The sequence below is a fragment of the Coenobita brevimanus genome, chromosome 97, assembly GCF_032717465.1.
Source record: "Coenobita brevimanus isolate Jiangsu-jjx chromosome 97, ASM3271746v2, whole genome shotgun sequence".
In the NCBI taxonomy this organism is placed as follows: Eukaryota; Metazoa; Arthropoda; class Malacostraca; order Decapoda; family Coenobitidae; genus Coenobita; species Coenobita brevimanus.
Window position 1 is genome coordinate 34,060,583 of NC_137050.1, and position 21,529 is coordinate 34,082,111.

At 42.2% G+C, this 21,529-nt stretch overlaps 1 protein-coding gene and 1 pseudogene across 1 annotated transcript in view; one reads left to right on the forward strand and one right to left on the reverse strand.

Moving 5' to 3' along the window:
- LOC145413844 (ubiquitin carboxyl-terminal hydrolase MINDY-1-like) overlaps positions 1-21,529 on the reverse strand; it is a 178,103-nt gene that overhangs the window by 106,187 nt on the left and 50,387 nt on the right. The gene's annotated exons all lie outside the window — the stretch shown is intronic.
- Positions 3,571-3,689, forward strand: LOC145413872 (5S ribosomal RNA; annotated as a pseudogene).

Here is a 21,529-nt window from a genome sequence, read left to right on the forward strand (position 1 = left end):
GTAGGTGCCATAACAAAGTGGCAAAAGCCAAAACACTGTGGGACACTCGGTAAAAAATGGCGCAAAAAGAGAGGGAGACGCGGCGGAGTTCCTCTCTCTCAGGCAGCCCGTGGGCAACTGAGGCGGGAACCAACCAGCGCGTCGGATGGCCTCAGGCTACTGTGACATCATGCTAGTGCCGCAAACTTGTGGCTCAATTTTTACCACCAAAAATGGGTGATCCTTTTTTTGGCCATAAGTATTGCGCGCCCGGCCATGGGCGCTCGATATTTCTGACGAGCACTGTATATATATAATATATATATATATATCTATATATATATATATACAGTAACCTCTCAAATAACGCGAGGGTTAGGTTCCTGGAGAGGTCGCATTAGTTAAAAACGCGTTTTTTAAACATAATTTTCCCATAAGAAACAATGGTAATATTGGGGGTTACGTTCCTGGACTCTGGGAAAGTCTACCCATTTGGGGAGTTATGCTACTCTAAACTTAAAAGCATGAATATTAATTTGAAGAAAAATCCACATAAAAAACAAAAACAGTATACCTGGGGAGAAATAAACAACATTTGAGCCCTAGTTGGGCCGAAGCGTTGTTTACTTCTCCCCAAATACATACTGTTTTCGTTTTATATGTGGATTCTCTTTCAATTCTGCATCATTCATGGCACTGTGAAAGTTCCTCAACATTACTAATGCATTAGTAGGTCATAAAAACACTACAGTAAATGCAACATTTTCATTACAGTAAGTAGGTCACAAACAATAACAACACACACGCCCTCACTTCATCTATGCATCACTCGTTGTCTGCTGCTGTCCCTCCTTACCCCTCTACCCCACCTCCCATCGCTCCCCACCCTAAATTTGTTGTTCCTCCTTGCTCTGCTGTCCTTCCTCTTCCTCTTCTTCTGACTCCTGTGCTACTGGTGATGAAGATAACTCCCTTACGTTTTCTGTCTTCTTCATAAAGAACTGCTCTATCTTGGTCTGAGTGGTTTTCTTCTTTCTGTTCTGCAGCATCAAGTTGTAACAATTTAGATCTACCATTATTTTCCTGGCCAAATTTTGTCCGAAAATGAGCCAAAATGCTCAGAACGGGGCCAAACTTCATTTTCGAATATTATAGTTCGAATAAAATCAGTTTAAGCAACAGACAAATAAAAAATTGTATTTATGCATAAACTGCCACACACGGTCTATCAGCTCGGGACCGTCCAAGGCATGCGCAGCTAATTTGAAACCATCACGAACGTGTAAAGTTGCGTTAAATCAAGAAACCCTTGTTAGTTAAACATATCTCCTTAAATATTTGCTCGTGTTAAAACGAAACCACGTTTTTTAAACTTGTGTTAGTTGAGAGGTAACTGTATATATATATATATATATATATATATAAGTAATCCCTCTAATATCCGAACGCCCAGTATCTGAACATCCCCACTAACCGGACATAATTGTCCCGGGATCCAATATTCCCAAAATGGGCCAAAAACCGCAAAAAATTAAAAAAAAATCTGACTTTTTTCCCTCCTGTAATTTGAAATTACCGCATGGCGCCGAACAGCTGTTACACCATGGTCCCTTCACCCCTTCCTTCCTCCCCCTCTCCCCTCCCCTGTCAGGGTTGCCATTTGGTATTTTTCATTACCAAGTGTGGGCCAATTTGGTAATGAAAAATTCGTTTGGTAATGAATCAGAATAATGCATTACCAAATGGATTTTTCACATGTATGAGGATACACAGGATGGAGATGGTGGATTGTTTGATCTCTGATTAATCTGCTACCCTACATAGCGTGAAAATAATCAACAGGGTGTTAATTATAAGGAGAGTGATTACATGTATTTCCACTTGTATATATAATTAGTGAAGAATAAATGCTAGCTTTACGAATTTGGTAATGAAAAGTTAAATTTGGTAATGAAAGTTGAGGAGATTGGTAATGTGGCCGTTGCGATCTGGCAACTCTGTTACCCCGCCATCATCAACAGTCACAGCCAAATTCCGATCGAGAGCAGATGCTTATAGCAGTGCAAGCCACAGGTGCTTGTTTTTTGTAAATAAACAGTGAATAAACTGCAATACCTCGCCACTAGAACACACGGAAATTTACAGTGTTGTGCAGTGTTAAGAAATTAGAATTTAGAGTGCAGAGGATTAACTGTGGACTGCAAACTGGCGGTTCAAACCAGTCCAGGAGCCAGGGACTTGTAAGTACCCAGAATGTTTAATATTGTATAAACTCACCTCTAAAACCTCATTTTATGGTTCTTTTGCATTTATTTCAGTCTTTTATGTCCCTTATTGGTGTGATTTGGGTCTTAAATAGGTGCAATGCATGTCCAGAGGGAGTTGTATAGGTGTTTTTCTGAGTTAGGGTCCATAAGTACAAGTCCAGGAGGCTGGGGCCCAATATCCGGACAGGATCACTATCCGGACATGCCTTTGGCTCTATTACGTAGGATATTGGAGGGATTACTTTATATATATATATATATATATATACATACAGTAATCCCCGTACTATCCGGACACCCACTTTCCGGACATCCCCACTTACTGGACATTATCGTCCAGGGATCCAATATTCCCAAAATGGTCTGAAAACTGCAAAAAATTTGAAAGAAATCCGACTTTTTCCCGCCCGTAATTTGAACTTGGTGCGCACGACAGCTTTGTTTTGGTGCGTCATTCCTCTGACGTCCGCTAGAGCGCCCCTGCATCTTCCCCACTTACTGCCCTTCTCTTGTCATGAGTGCACGCTCGTCGTTATGGCTGAGTGAAAAGAGACTGATTTAATAGACTTTCAAAGTAGCTAAAATTAACTAGTGTGTGTTATGTTTAGAAAATGGATTTATGAGTGCAAAGACTTTAAGTGCAGAATGCAACACTTATTTCATAAAGTTACAATGGAGCATAAGTAAGACAAGAGTGAGCAGTGTTAAGAGAATGGACTTCTGAGTGCAAATGACTAAGTTCAGTGCAAGACTTCATGAACAATGTACTGCAAGTGCTTCAGGAAATCCTTCTTACTGTCAGAGTCTAAGAGGAGGCGGTTATTCATCGAGATGGCCAGGGACTTGCTGTAAGTACCCAGAATGTCTCATATTGTACTGTACTGTATTTTCCCTACTGTACTTACCAGGAATGACGCACCAAAACAATGCTCTCCCGCAGCGCGAGCGGCAAGTTCAAATTACAGACGGGAAAAAAGTTTTTTTTTTTTTTTTTTTTTTTTTTTTTTTTTTTTGGGGGGGGAACCATTTTGGGAATGTTGGATCCCAGGACGATTAGGGCCGGGTAGTGGGGATGTTCGGTTATTGGGCGTCCGGATATTACAGTGATTACTGTATCTATGTATATGTATAGATATATATATATATATTGTATATATATATATATATATATATATATATATATATATATATATATATATATATATATATATATATATATATATATATATATATATATATATATATATATATATATATATATATATATATATATATATATATATATATATATATATATATATATATAATATTTATATACATATATATATATGGCCATACCACATTGAGTACACCGCTTTCTGTCCGATCAGCGAAGTTAAGCAACGTTGGGTCTGGTTAGTACTTGGATGGGTGACTGCCTGGGAACATCAGATGCTGTTGGCATAACGTTCTCCCTACGTGTCAAGTGGGGTTGGATGAGGATTAGTGCCCCTCCCTGTAAAACAATTAACTCTAAGCCTTTGGCCACCCCGTTTGGGATACATGGCGTCTGGCAATGAATGAATGATGACTTACCCCTAACACCTCATTTCACTCTTTTATGTCCCTTATTGGTGTGAATAGGGTATTAGGTGCTATGCATGTGCAGTAGGGAGGTATCTCCCTGAGTTAGGGTCCATAAGTACCAGTCCAGGAGCCAGGGACTTGTTGTAAGTACCCAGAATGTTTAATATTGTATAAACTCACCTCTAAAACCTAACTTAATGGTTCTTTTGCATTTATTTCAGTCTTTTATGTCCCTTATTGGTGTGATCTGGGTCTTAAATAGGTGCTATGCATGTCCAGAGGGAGTTGTATAGGTGTTTTTCTGGGTTAGGGTCCATAAGTACAAGTCCAGGAGGCTGGTGCCCACTATTTGGACAGGACCACTTTCCGGACATGCCTTTGGCTCTATTACGTCGGATAGTGGAGGGATTACTTATATATATATATATATATATATATATATATATATATATATCTATAGTAATCCCTATACTATCCAGACGCCCACTTTCCGGACACCCCTTTTACCGGACATTGTGGACCTGGACCTTCAGACCCCCAAAATGGCCAAAATAATAAAAAATAAAAAACAATTTTTTTCCTCCCATAATTTGAAATTGCCGCGCAGCGCCGAACAGCTGTTTACACCATGGCCCCTTCACCCCTTCCTTCCTCCCCCCTCCCCTGTCAGGGTTGCCATTTGGTATTTTTCATTACCAAATGTGGGCCAATTTGGTAATGAAAAATTCGTTTGGTAATGAATCAGAATAATGCATTACCAAATGGATTTTTCACATGTATGAGGATACACAGGATGGAGATGGTGGATTGTCTGCTCTCTCTGATTAATTTGCTAGCCTACATAGCATGAAAATAATCAACATGCTGTTAATTATAAGAAGAGTGATTACATGTATTTCCACTTGTATATATAATTAGTGAAGAATAAATGCTAGCTTTACGAAATTGGTAATGAAAAGTTAAATTTGGTAATGAAAATTGAGGAGTTTGGTAATGTGGCTGTTGCATTCTGGCAACTCTGTTTCCCCGTCACCAACACTCCAACAGTTTCTGCTTAACTTCAATCGCAAGTGGATACTTATCGCAGTGGATGCCACATTTTTTTTTTTTTTTTTTTTTTTAAATGCGAGGAAGAAGGAGCCAAAGGCCATGAGCCCGCAGTAACAGTTCCCTCCTAGAGAAAAACAAAATACAATATAGAGCCAAATTCAAGATCCGATCATTTTGAGATGCCTGGACACACTGCGTTTGAAAGACTGGAGATCATAGGCAGCAGGAAATACAGACAGAGGGAGACAGTTCCAGAGTTGACCTGTTGCATAAATGAAAGACTGGGAGTAACGGTTAGTTCTTGCATTAGAGAGTTGGACAGAAAAAGGATGAGAGTCTGCTGCCAGACGGGTGCTACGCGCCCGTCGTAGAGGTGGAGGAATGCAAGCAGACAGTTCAGAGGAGCAGTGACCATTAAAGTAGCGATAGAAAAGAGATAAAGATGCAACAGTGCGGCGAAGAGACAGAGGTTGAAGGGAGTCAGTAAGAGGAGGAGAGTTAATGAGACGAAAAGCCTTTGACTCCACCCTATTGAGAAGAGCTGTATGAGGGGAGCCTCCCCACACATGAGAGTTGTACTCCACACAGGGGCGGATAAAACCCCTGTATAGAGTCAACAATTGCGCAGGGGTAAAGAAAGAGCGGAGTCGGCTTAGCACACCCAATCTCTTGGAAGCAGATTTTACAAGAGATGTAATATGATCTTTCCAAGATAAGTCCCGAGTAAATGAAACCCCAAGCATGTTCAAGGATGATGTAGGATTAAGCTGAATATTATTAAACATTAGTGGGTATACCTGTGGAAGATTTTGTCGCGTTGAAAGGTGTAAGAACTGAGTCTTAGATGCATTAAAGACAACCATATTATTTTTACCCCAGTCAGAGATACGAGCCAAGTCAGACATTAGGTGTGCCATAGCCTCATCCCTTGTTTGTTGAAGTAACTGTTGAGATGGGCGTTGCGGGAACCGAATGGAAAGGTGAAGGGTGGAGTCATCAGCATATGAGTGGATAGGGTTAGATGTACAGCTTAGAAGATCATTGATGAATAAAAGGAAGAGAGTTGGTGATAGGACAGAGCCCTGAGGAACACCACTGTTGATAGATCTAGGAGAAGAACGATGGCCGTCTATAACAGCGGCTATAGAACGACCAGAAAGGAAGCTAGCGATGAAGGCACAGATAGAAGGATAGAAACCGTAGGAGGGCAGTTTGGAAATTAAAGATTTATGCCAGACTCGATCGAAAGCCTTTGAGATGTCAAGTGCAATGGCAAAGCTTTCGCCAAAGTCCCGAAAGGAGGATGACCAGGAGTCTGAAAGGTAGGTGAGAAGATCGCCAGTGGAGCGTCCCTGACGGAACCCATACTGACGAACGGAAAGAAGGTTGTGATAGGAAAGATGCCTTAAAATTTTTCTATTAAGAATTGACTCGAAAACTTTTGAAATACAGGACGTTAAAGCAATTGGACGATAGTTGGAGGGTTGGGAGTGGTCACCTTTCTTTGGGACTGGCTGAATGAGAGCAAACTTCCAGCAAGAAGGAAAGGTACAAGTTGACAGACAAAGACGAAAGAGTTTGCCTAGGCAGGGTGTAAGCACAGAAGCACAGTTCTTGAGAACAACAGGAGGGACCCCATCAAGCCCATATGCCTTGTTAGTACTGAGGCCAGTGATGGCAGAAAATACATCAACTGAAGAAATTTTAATGTCAGCCATGAGGAAGTCAGAGGGGGGAAGTGATGGAGGAACAGCACCGGAATCATCTAAGGTAGAATTGGAGGAGAAAGTCTGTGCAAAGAGATCTGCTTTATCAGTAGAAGAAATAGCTACAGAACCATCAGAGTAGAAAAGAGGAGGGAAGGATGATGAGGTAAAGTTGTTAGAAAGATTTTTGGCAAGATGCCAGAATGAGCGGGAAGAATTCGAGTTGGAGAGTTGAGAGCATTTAGTATGGATGAAATTATTTTTAGTAGAGCGAAGAACAGACTTAGCACGATTCCGGGCAGAAACGTAAAGATGATGTGATTCAGGGGTGGGTTGGCTCCGGTACCTTTTGTAGGCCCTCTCCTTGTTGCGGACGGCATTAGAACAAGCGTGATTAAACCAAGGCTTTCTTGCATTAGTCAAAGGATATGAGAAAGGAATGTATGCTTCCATGCCCGAGAGAATAACCTCCGTAATGCGCAAGGCACACTCAGATGGCTCACGGCCATGGAAGCAATAATCATTCCAGGGAAAATCAAAGAAGTACTGCCTGAGGGCCTCCCAGTCTGCGGCTCCAAAATGCCACAGACGACGTTTCCCTGGAGGGTCCACAGGCTGTACCGGAGTGATAGGACAGGTTAAGGTAATAAGGTTGTGATCGGAGGAGCCCAACGGAGAGAAAAGATTAACAGAGTAAGCAGAAGGATTAGTTGTGAGAAAGAGGTCAAGTATGTTGGAGCTCTCTCCAAGGCGGTCAGGGATACGGGTAGGGTGCTGTACAAGCTGCTCTAGGTCATTAAGGATAGAAAAGATGTAGGCTTGTTCACCAGGTGGATCCGTGAAAGGAGAGGAGAGCCAAAGGTGGTGGTGAACATTGAAATCTCCAAGAATGGAGATTTCAGAGAAAGGAGAAATGGATAGAATGTGTTCCATCGTAGAAATAAGATAGTCGAAGAATTTTTGATAGTCAGTAGAATTAGGGGATAAGTAAACAGCACAGATATATTTAGTCAGAGAATGACAGGAAAGCCGAAGCCAGAGTGTGGAGAATTCAGAAGAATCAAGTTCAGGAACACGAGAGCAAGATAAGTCGTTGCGTATATATACACAACAGCCACCTTTGGCTTTGAAATGAGTATAGAGAAAGTAGGAGGATACAGAAAAGGGTTTGCTGTCAGTTGCCTCAGACAGCTGAGTCTCCGTTAGAAAAAGAAGGTGAGGTTTAGAGGAGGAGAGGTGGTGCTCAACAGAGCGAAAGTTAGAGGAAAGGCCGCGAATGTTGCAGAAATGAAGAAGAAGAGAGTCAGACAGTGGTTCCAGGCATCTTGAGTCGTCACCGGGAGAGGGGCAGATGGTGGGGGCATTTATGGTCCCCCCCCCTGGGGACTCCGAGGCTTGGTAAAACGACGCCATTTTGGGTAAATTTTGAATAGGAAGTGTAGTGTGTACTGTGCATGTAGTTTGGTGAAGATAGTTAGAGAAATTTGTACTGGAGAGCATGCTGGCCTACTCTCTGTGTAACTGAGACACTGAAAAAGTTCAGCAAAGGTGGATGGTCAGGAACTAGTCCTGAGGGCTGATGAAATGGGAGCTCCAGCACTCCCTGTCATCAGCTTTCCATCCACCTCGGGAGTACTGCCCTGCTCGACTGGTGCTACAGTCTACTCGTTTTTTTGTGAATAAACAGTAAATAAACTGCAATACCTCGCCAGTAGACCTCATGGGAATTTACAGAGTTGTGCAGTGTTAAGAAATTAGAATTTAGAGTGCAAAGGATAACTGTGGAGTGCAAACTGGCCGCTGAAACTGGTGGTTGAAACTGGCGTGGTGCAATTAACAATTTGCAGTGTTAAACAATTATAACTCACAGTGCAAAGAATTACTGTAAGTGCAGCACAACACTGGATTACTGTATGTGCATCAAGAGCATTTTCACCACTGCCAAAGCCTTAAGAAGGCAGCCACAGACGTGCTGTAAGTACCCTGGGTGAGGTACAGTCACTTCTAATTCCTCAATCTTTGGTTTCTTTTCATTTATTTCATGCTTTATGTCCATTATTGGTGTGAATAGGGTCTTAAATAGGTTTAAATAGGTGCTATGCATGTCTGGTAGGGAGTTATTTAGGTGGCTTTCAAAGTCAGGCTGGGTTAAGGTCCTTAAGTACCAGTCCAGCAGGCAGGTGCCCACTTTCCGGACGGGACCACTTTCCGGACATGCCTTTGGCTCTATTACATCGGACAGTGGAGGGATTACTGTGTGTGTGTGTGTGTGTATATATATATATATATATATATATATATATATATATATATACAGTAGAACCTCTCTCATTCGGACTATATGGGGGGAAGGGTTGTCCGAATTAGCAGATTGTCCAGACCATCAGGGTAATCTCCAGTTCATACCAAAAACTATCTACATATGGTATGTTTGTTAATTATTAACATATGTGGCATATGTCAACCCTACATAACTGCAAAAGATGAAAGGATACTAAAATAACCAAACTATCATGTACGATAGTTTTGTATTGCATAATTTACAGGTAAGGCCATGACAAGAAACTGGCCTACATTTTAAATTGTAGTAAGTGACTATGGCCTGTGCTGGCAAAAAAATAAATTAATTAGTTAACTGTAATATTTGGAATAAAAATAAAACTTACGTAGGCAAAAAATACATTGTCATCTTTGGCATATTGATAACGCCCATATAGGCAAGAAGCTAATGTTTGATGTACAAGTAAAGCACATTTAAGTACAAAAAATAACCTACAGTAATCACTGAACACTGCAGAATATTCTGACCCATTTTTGTGTAACCAAACTCCTCCTTTTAACACCTTTATTCATTGCAGAAGCTACACTTGCACTAAGGGGCATGGTAAGGAGGATTAACTTTTGAAATACAGCGTAAAAATATTAGTGGTTGGTGAACTACTTGATGGAACGAATGCTAGCGTGTGTTTAAACAGGCGCCCATGTTGAGACCTAGCGTGATCCGAGACTAAACGAATGATGATCGCTTTCCGCGCCGGTACTGAAAATAACTTTAGAATTACTTTCAGCATATTTTTGGAGCTTATTATTTTTAAATTTTGTCCGAATTAACAGAAGTCCTGATTAAAGAGGTCCGGACCAAAGAGGTTATACTGTATATATATATGCATATATATATATATCTATATATATATATATATATATATATATATATATATATATATATGCATATATATATATATATATATATATATATATATATATATATATATATATATATATATATATATATATATATATATATATATATATATATATATATATATACATACAGTGGGCTCGCACAGTGCGCGTCACCGCAGTGCACGATTCGCCTTGTGCACGAGTGACCAAAAATCATAACTAAAAACCCTTTAATGCGTGAGTTTACTGCACAGAATGCGAGGCAGAGGCAAGGAGTGGCTCAAAAATGTCATTTTCTACTAGTGCGCGACCACCCCTCACACAGTGCGTCACGTGTCGTCATGTTGATGCGTGATGGAAGGCAGGACTGAGCTGTGTATGTCAAACATAAGCAAGATCCTTGCTGACGTGGATAAGCTCAAGGAAGAGGTGAAGGAACAGGAAGTGAGCAACCTAAGAACGGAGGAACTTCTGGTTGGTATCGACGAACTCTTCCGTTTCTACACAGACAGGCACAGGGAAGAAATAAACAGGAGAAGACAGACGTTCATAACAAGCTACACACAGCGGGCTCAAGTTGGTGAAATAGTGGAACCATTGACATCGTCTGCTCCTGATCCTGTTGATGATGAAGAGGATGCAATGTCAGAAGTGTCAGCATTGGACTTTGAAGGGTTTATGGCTGAAGTGAGTGACTTTGATGCTCCTGGGGAAGGTGATCAAGAGGAGTCTGCGGAGGGAAGTGTTGGTGCGGTGGGAGGTGCGATGGGGAGTGCGGCGCTGTAAGTGTTGCCGCGCCTCAGAACCCGTTATTTAAGGTCATCAGGCCTGTTGTCTACTGTTGTTAAGGTGACTACCCATATTTTTGTTATTGTAGCTATAGCTTTAATACAATGTCTGAAACATATGACCTTTATTATGTCTCTAAGGGCCAAAAAATGTCCAGGTATGAGGGGGTACCGCCCATATGTAATTATTCCCATAAGATTATGTATTCCTAGTACGCGAATTCCCAGTGCGCGAGCTCGTGCACCGCCCAATCTCTTGCGCACTATACGAGCCCACTTATATATATATATATATATATATATATATATATATATATACTGTATATATATATATATATATATATATATATATATACTGTATATATATATATATATATATATATATATATATATATATATATACAGTGCTCGTCAGAAGTATCGAGCGCCTATGGCAGGGCGCACAATACTTTTGGTGAAAAAAGAATCACCCGTTTTTGGTACCAAAAATTGAGCCAGATGTTTGGGGCGCTAACATGACGTCACGGCAGCTTGAGGCCTTACTGCGCGCTGGTTGGCTCCCGCCTCAGTTGCCTATGGGCGGTGTGTGAGAGAGGAACTCCATCGCGTCTCCCTCTCTTCTTGCGCCATTTTTTACCTAGTGTCTCGCAGTGTTTTGGCTTTCGCCACTTTGTTATAGCCCCTACCCGTGAACTTTTGAGTGAAATCATATCACAGATCATTGCTCTTAAGGAGGCAGGCCATCCCACGAAGGTAATTAGTGAATTGGTTGGTGTGGCTCGATCGACAGTGCGTAGGTGGTGCGCCCGTTTTCCAGTGGAAAATAGTGGTGACGTTCCCACAAATAAACCGCGGTCTGGTAGGCCCAGGAAAACTTCCCCGGGGTCTGTTAATGTTTCAAAACGTGCAGTGGAGTCTAATCCTTGTGTGAGTGCAAGGAAAATTAAGGAGAGCAACCCGGAAGTGTTTGGTGAGGTTTCAGTGCACACAGTGTCTCGAAGAGTCCATGAACTTGGTTACACAAGTCACAGGCCTGTGAGAAAGCCTCCTTACACATTACCAGCGACTTCGTAGGCTTGCCTTTGCTAACAAGTACCTTAACTGGGGTGAGGACCAATGGTTGTCAGTGATGTGGTCTCATGAGGCAACGTTTAGTGTTACCTGTAATCGAGAAGCGCGTGTGTACCGGTGCAAAGGTAGTGACCCACTTGACCCCCGTTACGTGGAAAGCACAGTTAAACACCCTGATTCACTTATGGTATGGAGTTGTTTCTCTGGGAAAGGTTTGGGGAAGCTTGTTGTGCTTCCCAAGAACTGCAGAGTGAATCAGGACGTTTATCTGGAGCTTCATTGTGATCATTTACCTGAGTCCTTCGAGCTCACAGGTGAACGAGTGTTTCAGCAGGACGGTGCACCTGCTCATAAAGCCAAATCGGTCACTAACTGGCTTTGTGACTGCGAGGTATCATTCATGAAAGACTGGCCAGGCAATAGCCCAGACCTCAACCTGATAGAAAACCTCTGGTACCTCGTAAAGAAGAATCTCCAAGGGAAGGACGTGAGCTCTCTGCCTAAGCTGGAAGCAGCCATTCGTGACTCCTGGGACAAAATACCACTCCAGCACCTCAGGAACCTCGCCCTTTCACTTCCACGACGTCTCAGGTCCATGAAGAAGCGTAAAGGATACCCTACCAAGCATTAAAGGTAAATAAAATGCATTATTTATATGTTTTTTCAATGTTGAAAGGTTTGTTTCGTAGGAGGGATGCAGGGCGCTCGATACTTCTGACGAGCACTGTACATATATATATATATATATATATATATATACAGTGGGGCACCAATTTTCGCGCCTAATTGGGTCCAAAAATTATGCGCGAAAGTAGAATTAGCGAAAATTGGGGCATTGTCTTTATGGCAAAAAGGCTAATTGGTTCCCGGTTATCCTAAAGTAACATCAGATTTTCATTTTCACTTGCAATACAGTACATCAAATCACTATTGTACATTGCATTGTGAGATACAAACAATAAAAACTGTACAGTACACATTATATGAGGAGAAACATACCACAGAGACCAGGTTGAGGTGTTTAATGGATGTTGGGGGTAAGTATCCGAGGCGTGTGGCGGGCTTATTTAGCCACGCCAGACGTATTGGCGCCACCTCTTGCTGCCTCGCTACCACCATGCTGTTTCCTCATACTACGCACTGTCGATTCTGGGATGTTAAATATACGGCAGATTTCACTGTTTTTTGCGCCCTTGTCCATGTGCTCAACTATCTTCCTTTTCATTTCATTATTATACTGCCGTTTCTTCACTCCAACACGATACTCTCTTTTAGCCTTGGCCTTTCCTCCCGACTTTGAATGTCCCGGCCACTTTTTATCACCACCACTGCCTCCCGGCCCTCCCCCCACACCACCAGGCTCTCCCCCCACACCACCAGGCCCTTTCCCCACACTACCAGGTATAGTAGAGGCCATTGAACCGTGAGAATCCAACACAATGGAGGTAGCACGCTCGTACACAATGGAGGGAATGGGTGGACAGAGTGTTGACATGACGTCATTCAAGATGGCGGTGGGTCGCGGGCGGGCGGTGCAGGAATTCAAAGTTCAAAATATTGTCCCAAACCCAAAATTTGTGCGCGAAAATCGATTTTTTTCAAGCGAAAGTGGAAGTTAGGGAATATTTGGTGCATGCCGCGAAAGTGGATTCCGCGAATCCTGCTGTAGCGAAAGTTGGTGCACTACTGTATATACTGTATATATAAATATATATATATATATATATATATATATATATATATATATATATATAAGTGGGAGGAGGCTATAGCACCAGCCAAACAGGGTGGTATAGGCAAATGGGAATGCTAGTGATAAGAAGAGCTGGAGCTCCTGTTTCTCAAGCTACCTAACCATCCCCTTTTGCTAACCTTTTCAGTGTGACACTAACATGGAAAGTATACCAGCATTCTCTCCCAAGTATTTCTTTAAACTACCTTATGCCCTACACGACATGCGCTTGACATGTCACACAACGTACCCCACTACATTACAGGGGTTCACGCCAGCAAGGGCTCAATTATTCAGCCAGAACTGATGACTCTGGTCTTGAATGTGAGCTATTTGCACTCATTTAATCTCACTAAGTTAGTTAGTCAACCAACCTGTGTACCAGACAACACCGATCAAAAAACCACCTACTGGACTTGTTTCTAACAACCAATTCAGATAATCATAATGTCGAAATGAAGTCCCCCCTTGGATCCTTGGATCACTGTCTAATCCAAGCCACCAGTTTAACACCTACCACACCCTCCTGCTCTGAACCTGTCGTGATGACTAAATGGCACTATGATAGGGCAGACTGGGAGGGATTCCATAATTTTTTCATGGATGTTCCTTGGACCTCCTTTTGCTCCCAAGATGCAAATTCAACATTGGGCCACATACAGGATTTCATTATAGTCAGCAAGGAAACATTCATTACCCATCATAGTTACAGAAAAAGATGTAATTCTGCCAAATGGTTTGACCACAATTATGCTAGCATAACAGAACATAAAACAACAGCCTACAACACTTATACATTATGCTAGAGTAACAGAACGTAAAACAATTGCCTATAACACTTATACAAGGACCAAAACCAAAGAAGCCTTTAACTATTATAGAAATATCAGAAACCATGCCAAAACTATTATCAATCTTTCTGAATCAAACTTTCTACACAGACAGGCTAACAAACTACTAAACAACCCAAATGATAAAATATTCTGGTCAACTCTTAATTCATTCAAAACTAACTTCGCTACCACCTCTTCCATTCCACTTTTACAGTCCCCCAGTGGAAATCTAGTAAGTGACCCATGTGGAAAAGCCAAACTTCTTGTTGACACTTTTTCAACAAACTCAACCCTAAATACAGAAAATCACAATATTCCTGTACAGTGGGGCACCAATTTTCGCGCCTAATTGGGTCCAAAAATAATGCGCGAAAGTGGAATTAGCAAAAGTTGGGGCATTGTCTTTATGGCAAAAAGGCTAATTGGTTCCCGGTTATCCTAAAGTAACATCAGATTTTCATTTTCACTTGCAATACAGTACATCAAATCACTATTGTACATTGCATTGTGAGATACAAACAATAAAAACTGTACAGTACACATTATATGAAAAACATACCACAGAGACCAGGTTGAGGTGTTTAATGGATGTTGGGGGTAAGTATCCGAGGCGTGTGGCGGGCTTATTTCCTCCCGACTTTGAATGTCCCGGCCACTTTTTATCACCACCACTGCCTCCCGGCCCTCCCCCCACACCACCAGGCTCTCCCCCCACACCACCAGGCCCTTTCCCCACACTACCAGTTATAGTAGAGGCCATTGAACCGTGAGAATCCAACACAATGGAGGTAGCACGCTCGTACACAATGGCGGGAATGGGTGGACAGAGTGTTGACATGACGTCATTCAAGATGGCGGTGGGTTGCGGGCGGGCGGTGCAGGAAATTCAAAGTTCAAAATATTGTCCCAAACCCAAAATTTGTGCGCGAAAATCGATTTTTTTCAAGCGAAAGTGGAAGTTAGGGAATATTTGGTGCATGCCACGAAAGTGGATTCCGCGAATCCTGCTGTAGCGAAAGTTGGTGCACTACTGTACTTGATTTTGATTCCCCTCAAAAACCTCCATTCATGATTCACACCAGATACATACAAGCTGTATTACAGAACCTCTCAGCAGACAAAGCTACTACTCCAGATGAAATTCCTTCAACAGAACTTAAAAATTGCTCCTCAGTGTTGGCTCCTGTATTGGCAAAATTCTTCTGCTTATGCAGAAGAATTTTCCAGCCTCTTGGAAAGAAGCAAATATCCATCTTGTTCCTAAAAAGGGGACAACTTCTGATCCATCAAACTACAGACCAATTGCAATAACTTCCATTCTCAGTAAAGTTTTGGAGACACTAATTAACAAACACATAGTCAAGAATCTAGAAATCAATAAATTAATCAATGATCGGCAGTATGGATTTAGACAAGAATGGTCAACTGTAGACATTCTTAGCCTTCTTACCCATCAGAGTAACAAAACAACAGACCAACACAGTGAAACACACACAACAGCACTTGATATATCAAAAGCATTTGACAGAGTATGGCACAGGGCCTTCTTGTCTAAGATGTCACACTATGGCCTTGCGTCACTGGTTCCTCTAATTTCTTCTTACCTTCGTAACAGAAAAATACGGGTCATGGTAGATGGAATTTATTCTCAGTTCCATTCCATAAATGCTGGTGTACCTCAGGGATCAGTCTTGACACCAACCCTCTTTCTCATTCATATAAATGACCTCCTATATGTCACTCATAACCCAATTCACTCTTATGCTGATGACTCGACCCTTCATAGTTCTTTCACATTTAGTATCTCCTTTACACAATTTGATATTATAAATTCCCATATAAACACAGCAATTTCTCTGAACCAGGACCTTTCTAAAATTAATCAATGGGGACAAACAAATCAGGTCTCACTTAATGCTCAGAAAACTATCTATCTATCTATTGCTAGACACCATAATCCCGTAAAGGGTGGCCATTTGACACTGAGTTAGTTGTTTTACAGGGAGGGGCACCAACCCTCCACCAACCCACTTGTTGACACGTAGGGAGCACGTATGGTTTGGTTATATGGTTACCACCCAGCGTTATAAATGGTTTCTTGGCTTACAGGAAACCATTTGGCTTGTCACTCAATGTAAAGCCACTAAATACATTAATATCTCCAACAGAAAGAATCCCTCAGACTCTTACATAATTTTAAATGATGTCAATATTCCAATATCCACTACAATTGATATCCTTGGTGTTACTCTAAACCTCAACCTAAGCTGGACAGCTTATGCTAAATCCCTCGCTAAAAATGCTTCCAAAAAATTGGGACTTAGGTACAGAGTTCGTGAGTTCTTCACTGACGAGCAGGTGGCCACAATATACAAAAGTCATGCGCGTTCTCAGATCAAATACTGTTCACCACTTTGGAGTGGACGTGGAGCGGTTGCATTGAGGCAGTTGGACAAAATTCAAAACAAAGCCATTAGATTAATCAATAATCCTGCAATTACGCAGGACCTTCCTCCATTGTCAGTACATAGAGATGTTGCTCCTTTAGCATTATTTTATCGATATTTTTACCATAAGTGCTCTGACAAACTGGCTTCAATTGTCTCCTCTTCACATTTTCTCTCGAAATACTCGGGCAGCTGGGAGCCCCCATGAACTCACACTCTCTCCCCTGCAATGCAGAACTTCTGCTTATCAAAATTCATTTATTCCCAGAACTACTACTACTCTTGGAATTCACTTCCTGGGAGTTGTTTCCCACAAACATTTAATCCACTTCAATTTAAATCCAGTTGTTATAAATATTTTATGAATGAAGGATGCTTTTATGTGCATGGACTTATTTTTTTTTTTCTTTGTTCTTCCTTCCTCCATTCAAAAAAAAAAAAAAAAAAAAAAAAAAAAAAATAGGGGGGGGGGGGTGATGCAGCCAGAAAATTTTCTCCTCGGTATCTCATGGCAGACTTTTGGGGAGAAGCGTGACAGGGGTTCTGCCGGCATAGATCATGGGTTCCGGGTGAGATGGGGCTCGAACCTGTGCTAGAAGGTAGAGGGCATTGCGGTTCCAAGGATGCCGCTTCTGCCCAACAGAGAGGGGCCCGAACCTGGCAGTAGCGCCCCAGGAGGCTGCCCTATCAGTGGGTGCATAATGGCAGGGCAGTTACAGTGCCAAAGCAAGCTTGGAGGGTGTCCCTGTAGCTGTCCAGGCAGGTGCACTGAGGCCAATACCACAGCCACTGGTAAGGCTGGTGGGCTAGGGGTCCCAGATCCAGTACCTGGACCTGGGACTGTGCGGTGGGTGGGGCCTGTGGCATGTCTCTTCCCATTTACTATTACTGACTATGACGAAGTACAAGAATGAGCTTCAAAGCAAGCCTGAGGACATTAAATCACCCAGGGGGAAGAGAGTGGGTTCGTGGAATGTGGGAAATTTAAGGGGTAGAGCAGGGGGAAGTGGCTGAGGCCTTCAGTAGGAAGTGGGTAGATGTGGGATGTGTGCAAGAAGTCAGGTTATGGGGTGGATCAGCCAGAGAGATTGCTGGGAGGGAATGTTATTATAATTTGTTTTGGCAGGGTGGGGCATATGGATATGGTGGTGTGCTGGTTAGGGAGAAATGGGTGGAATATGTCATGAATGTTATTAGAGTGACAGGATATTAGTAGTGAAAATTTTGTTCGGTGGAATTATATCGGCATATGCTCCACAGGCAGGCTTGGATGAGTTAGAGAAGGACAGATTTTGGGATGACTTAATACGTGTAGTAGGTGGTATGGAGGATGATGAGATGGTGGTTTTGAGCGAGGATTAAATGGTCATGTGGGTGAAGCAGCTCAAGAATATGAAAGAGTACATGGGAGATGTGCATATGGTACAAGAAATGAGGAAGGGGAAAGGATACTCGAGTTTGGGAAGGCAATGAACATGACTGTGTACAACACACATTTTAGGAAAAAGAGACAAAATGTTAATTACATACAAACCTGGGGGAAACAGCAGTAAGATAGATTATTTCCTGATCAGGAGGGGTGATAGGAGGTTGGTGAGGGATGTTAAAGCTACAGGAAGGGAGAAGTGTGTGTGCAGCAACAAAAATCATTGATATGTGGCATGGTACTTAAAGAGAGAATGATGAAAACGAGGATCTATGCACCTAGAAGGAAAATACAAGTATGGACCTGGAAAACCAAGCAGTAAGGGATGCTTTCTATTGCAAGATGAGGAGAGTGGTGGCTGAACAGGGAGATGATGACAGAGGTGTTAATGAACAGTAGAGAGCCCTCAAGAGCAACCTCTTGGGAGTTACTAATGCAGTATGCAGTTGGACAAGAGGCCCACCAAGATATAAAGTAACTTGGTGGTGGGATTAAGGTGTAGAAGCTGCACCTAAGGAGAAAAGAAGGCTTTTCCAGGAATGGAAGAAGGGTGGTAAAAAAGAGGAATACTTGGCTGCTAAGCATAGGGCTAAAAGAGAAGTATACAGGGAGAAGTCTGAGTCACAGAGACTTTTATTGATAACATATATCATGTGGAAAGGAAGAATATGATATTTAAGGTCGCAAATCAGGTGAAGAAGAAGAATCGGGATATTATAGGTGGGCAGTGTGTGATGAATGATGAATGAAGGGTAGTGGTGAACAGTGGGGATAATAAAGATGCATGGAGAAAGCATTATAGCCGGTTGTTGAATGAGGAGTTTGACTGGGACAGTGAAGGTTTGGAGCCACCAGATCCAGCATTTGGCCCTTAACCTTTGATTGATGCTGCTGCTGTGAGTAGGGCAATCGGCAGGATACAGGTGGGGACGGCAGCAGGTGTGTCTGGGTTGACTGCTGAAATGCTGAAGGCCCAGGAGATACATGAGTGAGGTTAGTCACTGACCTGATAAATATGATCATATATGACTGCGTTGTCCCAGATGATTGGCTGGAGAGTGTAATTGTAAATGTGTACAAGGGGAAGGGTGATGCCCTGGAAAAAGGAAATTATAGAGGTATAAAGTTTTTAGATCAGATAATGAAGGTAATGGAGGGAGTTCCTGAAGATATGATTAGAGAAAGAGTGAATACTGATGATGCAGTTTGGGTTTATGTCAGGCAGAGGGACCACTGATGCGATATTCATTGTTTGACAGCTTCAGGGTAAATGTGCAGGAAAGAAAAGGGAACTGTACAGGCGAACCCCGATTTAAGATACCCCTAGATGCAATACCCTGGAATAGTAATGGAGGTAGAAATACCACCCTACCCCGCCCATCGTTGGCCTACCCCCAGTTTTGTGATGGGTTTTGATATTTTTTTTACTGATTCTGATGATAGTTTAGACTTAAATTTTGTGTTTACGTTGATTTAAACTCTTTTTGGACTTAATGTATTTCAGTCATAGGTGGAGTAAACACTGTCATTTGGGTATGGATTCTCGCCCATGAGACAAGGTTCAAAACAGTGTGGGCAACTAGGTAACTCAACAAGGAATATTTCATGTTTGATCACTGAACTGTCATCTAACTTATCATGGAATGTATAATCTATCTATCTATCTATTGCCAGACACCTTAATCCCGTAAGGGGTGGCCACAAACAAATTACCTCCATGTTGTCCTGTCCCCTGCCATTTCATTGCCCTGCTCCCAGCTCACACCCTCCTCTCTCATATACCTTTCCACTCCATCCCTCCATCTCATCCTCAGCCTCCCCCTCCCTCTCCCCCCCCCACCTCACATACAGTCTCCTCGTCAGTCTCTCACCCTCCATCCTCTCCACATGGCCAAACCACCTCAATGTGTTTCTCCTAACACTTCCTTTCACATCCATTTCCACACCAAAACACTCCTGCACTTCCTCATTTGTCAGTCTGTCTCTCCGTGTGACTCCACATGCTCCTCTCAAATAACTCATTTCCACTGCTCTCACTCTTGACTTCTGTCCCTCCAACAAGGTCCAAGCTTCACTTCCATACGTTAGAGTTGGTATCGCAATACTGTCATGTAGTAGCTTTTCCACTTCCATGCTCACTTCCCTGTTTCTTATCACTGCTTTCAAGGAACCTGCAACCTTTCTTCCTTGTTGTACCCTTTCAAGCACTTCACCTTCTAAGCTTCCATCCTTACTCATCACACTATCAAAGTACTTAAACGCACTCACATTTTCCATTTCCTCCTCAACCAACCTCACTGTACATTCAGTGACTTCATTTCTCTCGAAGACCATAACTTTACTCTTCCCTACATTCACCTTTAGAGTTCGTTTCTTACACACTCTCCCAAACTCATTCACCAAGCCTTGCAGCTCCCCTTTGTCTTCACTTAACACCACAGTATCATTTTGAAACAACAGTACAGCAAGTTTCCAAACACTGTCCCTTCTCACTAGGGCCACTCCACCATCCACAGCATCCACAGCCCTACCTTGTATGTCTTTTTCATAATACATAATAATAATTTTAAATAAATATTAATAATTATGAAAGCCTTAGGGAGTAATTATTTCATGCACTGATGAAAACTGTGACATCAATCAATCATGTGTTTACATTCAGGGTGTTCAAGGAAAAATGCTTTGAAAATACAAAGGAATTTCTTAATAACTGTTGGAAAATATGAGACAAGAATATAATGGGGCTCAGTAACCAGAACAGTAGCTAAAATGACATAAAGAGAGGCCACTGAAAAGGCTATCCTGATGGCATCATAGGATTGCATTCCCCGTCAAAACATAAATGATTCTCCATCACAACAACTCGCACCTTGGAACGATTCTGCGTCATTCGTACATTATTACTATGCATAACAGATGTTTATTTGTATGTACTGGGGTCATCTGATTGTGGGATTGTATACAATGCTGCTGCTTCTTCTCCACCGAGTTTGAATACAAGTCGGAGATCGCATTCTCCTGTGACCCTGACTTGGTACAAGCGAGATGGGCCTGGTTTTAGGCGTAGGTTAGCTTCTTTTGCAGCTGTCAGGCCATTTAGATTGGCTTTAAACTTTTTTGGGGACTCATTTGGGTGGGTTTAGGACTTGGTTGGGGGGGGGGGGACCCAAGGCTCAAAAACGCAGCCCTATAATTTACACATTAAATCTACCTCGATACGATACCCTGCCTAGCGATGGGTTTTTACTCAACCAGTTGCATCGTTAAACCGGAGTATGCCTGTATTTTGTTTTTGTTGATTTGGAGAAGGCCTCTGACAGAGTCCCGAGAGAAGTTGTGAAGTGGGCAATAAGAAGCCTTTGGATCAAGGAGTGACTGGTTAGGATGGTTATGGCCATGTATGTGGGTGCTCAAAGCAAGGTAACAGTGAATGGAGATTTGAGTGATGAGTTTTCTGTGAATGCTGGTGTCCATCAGGGGT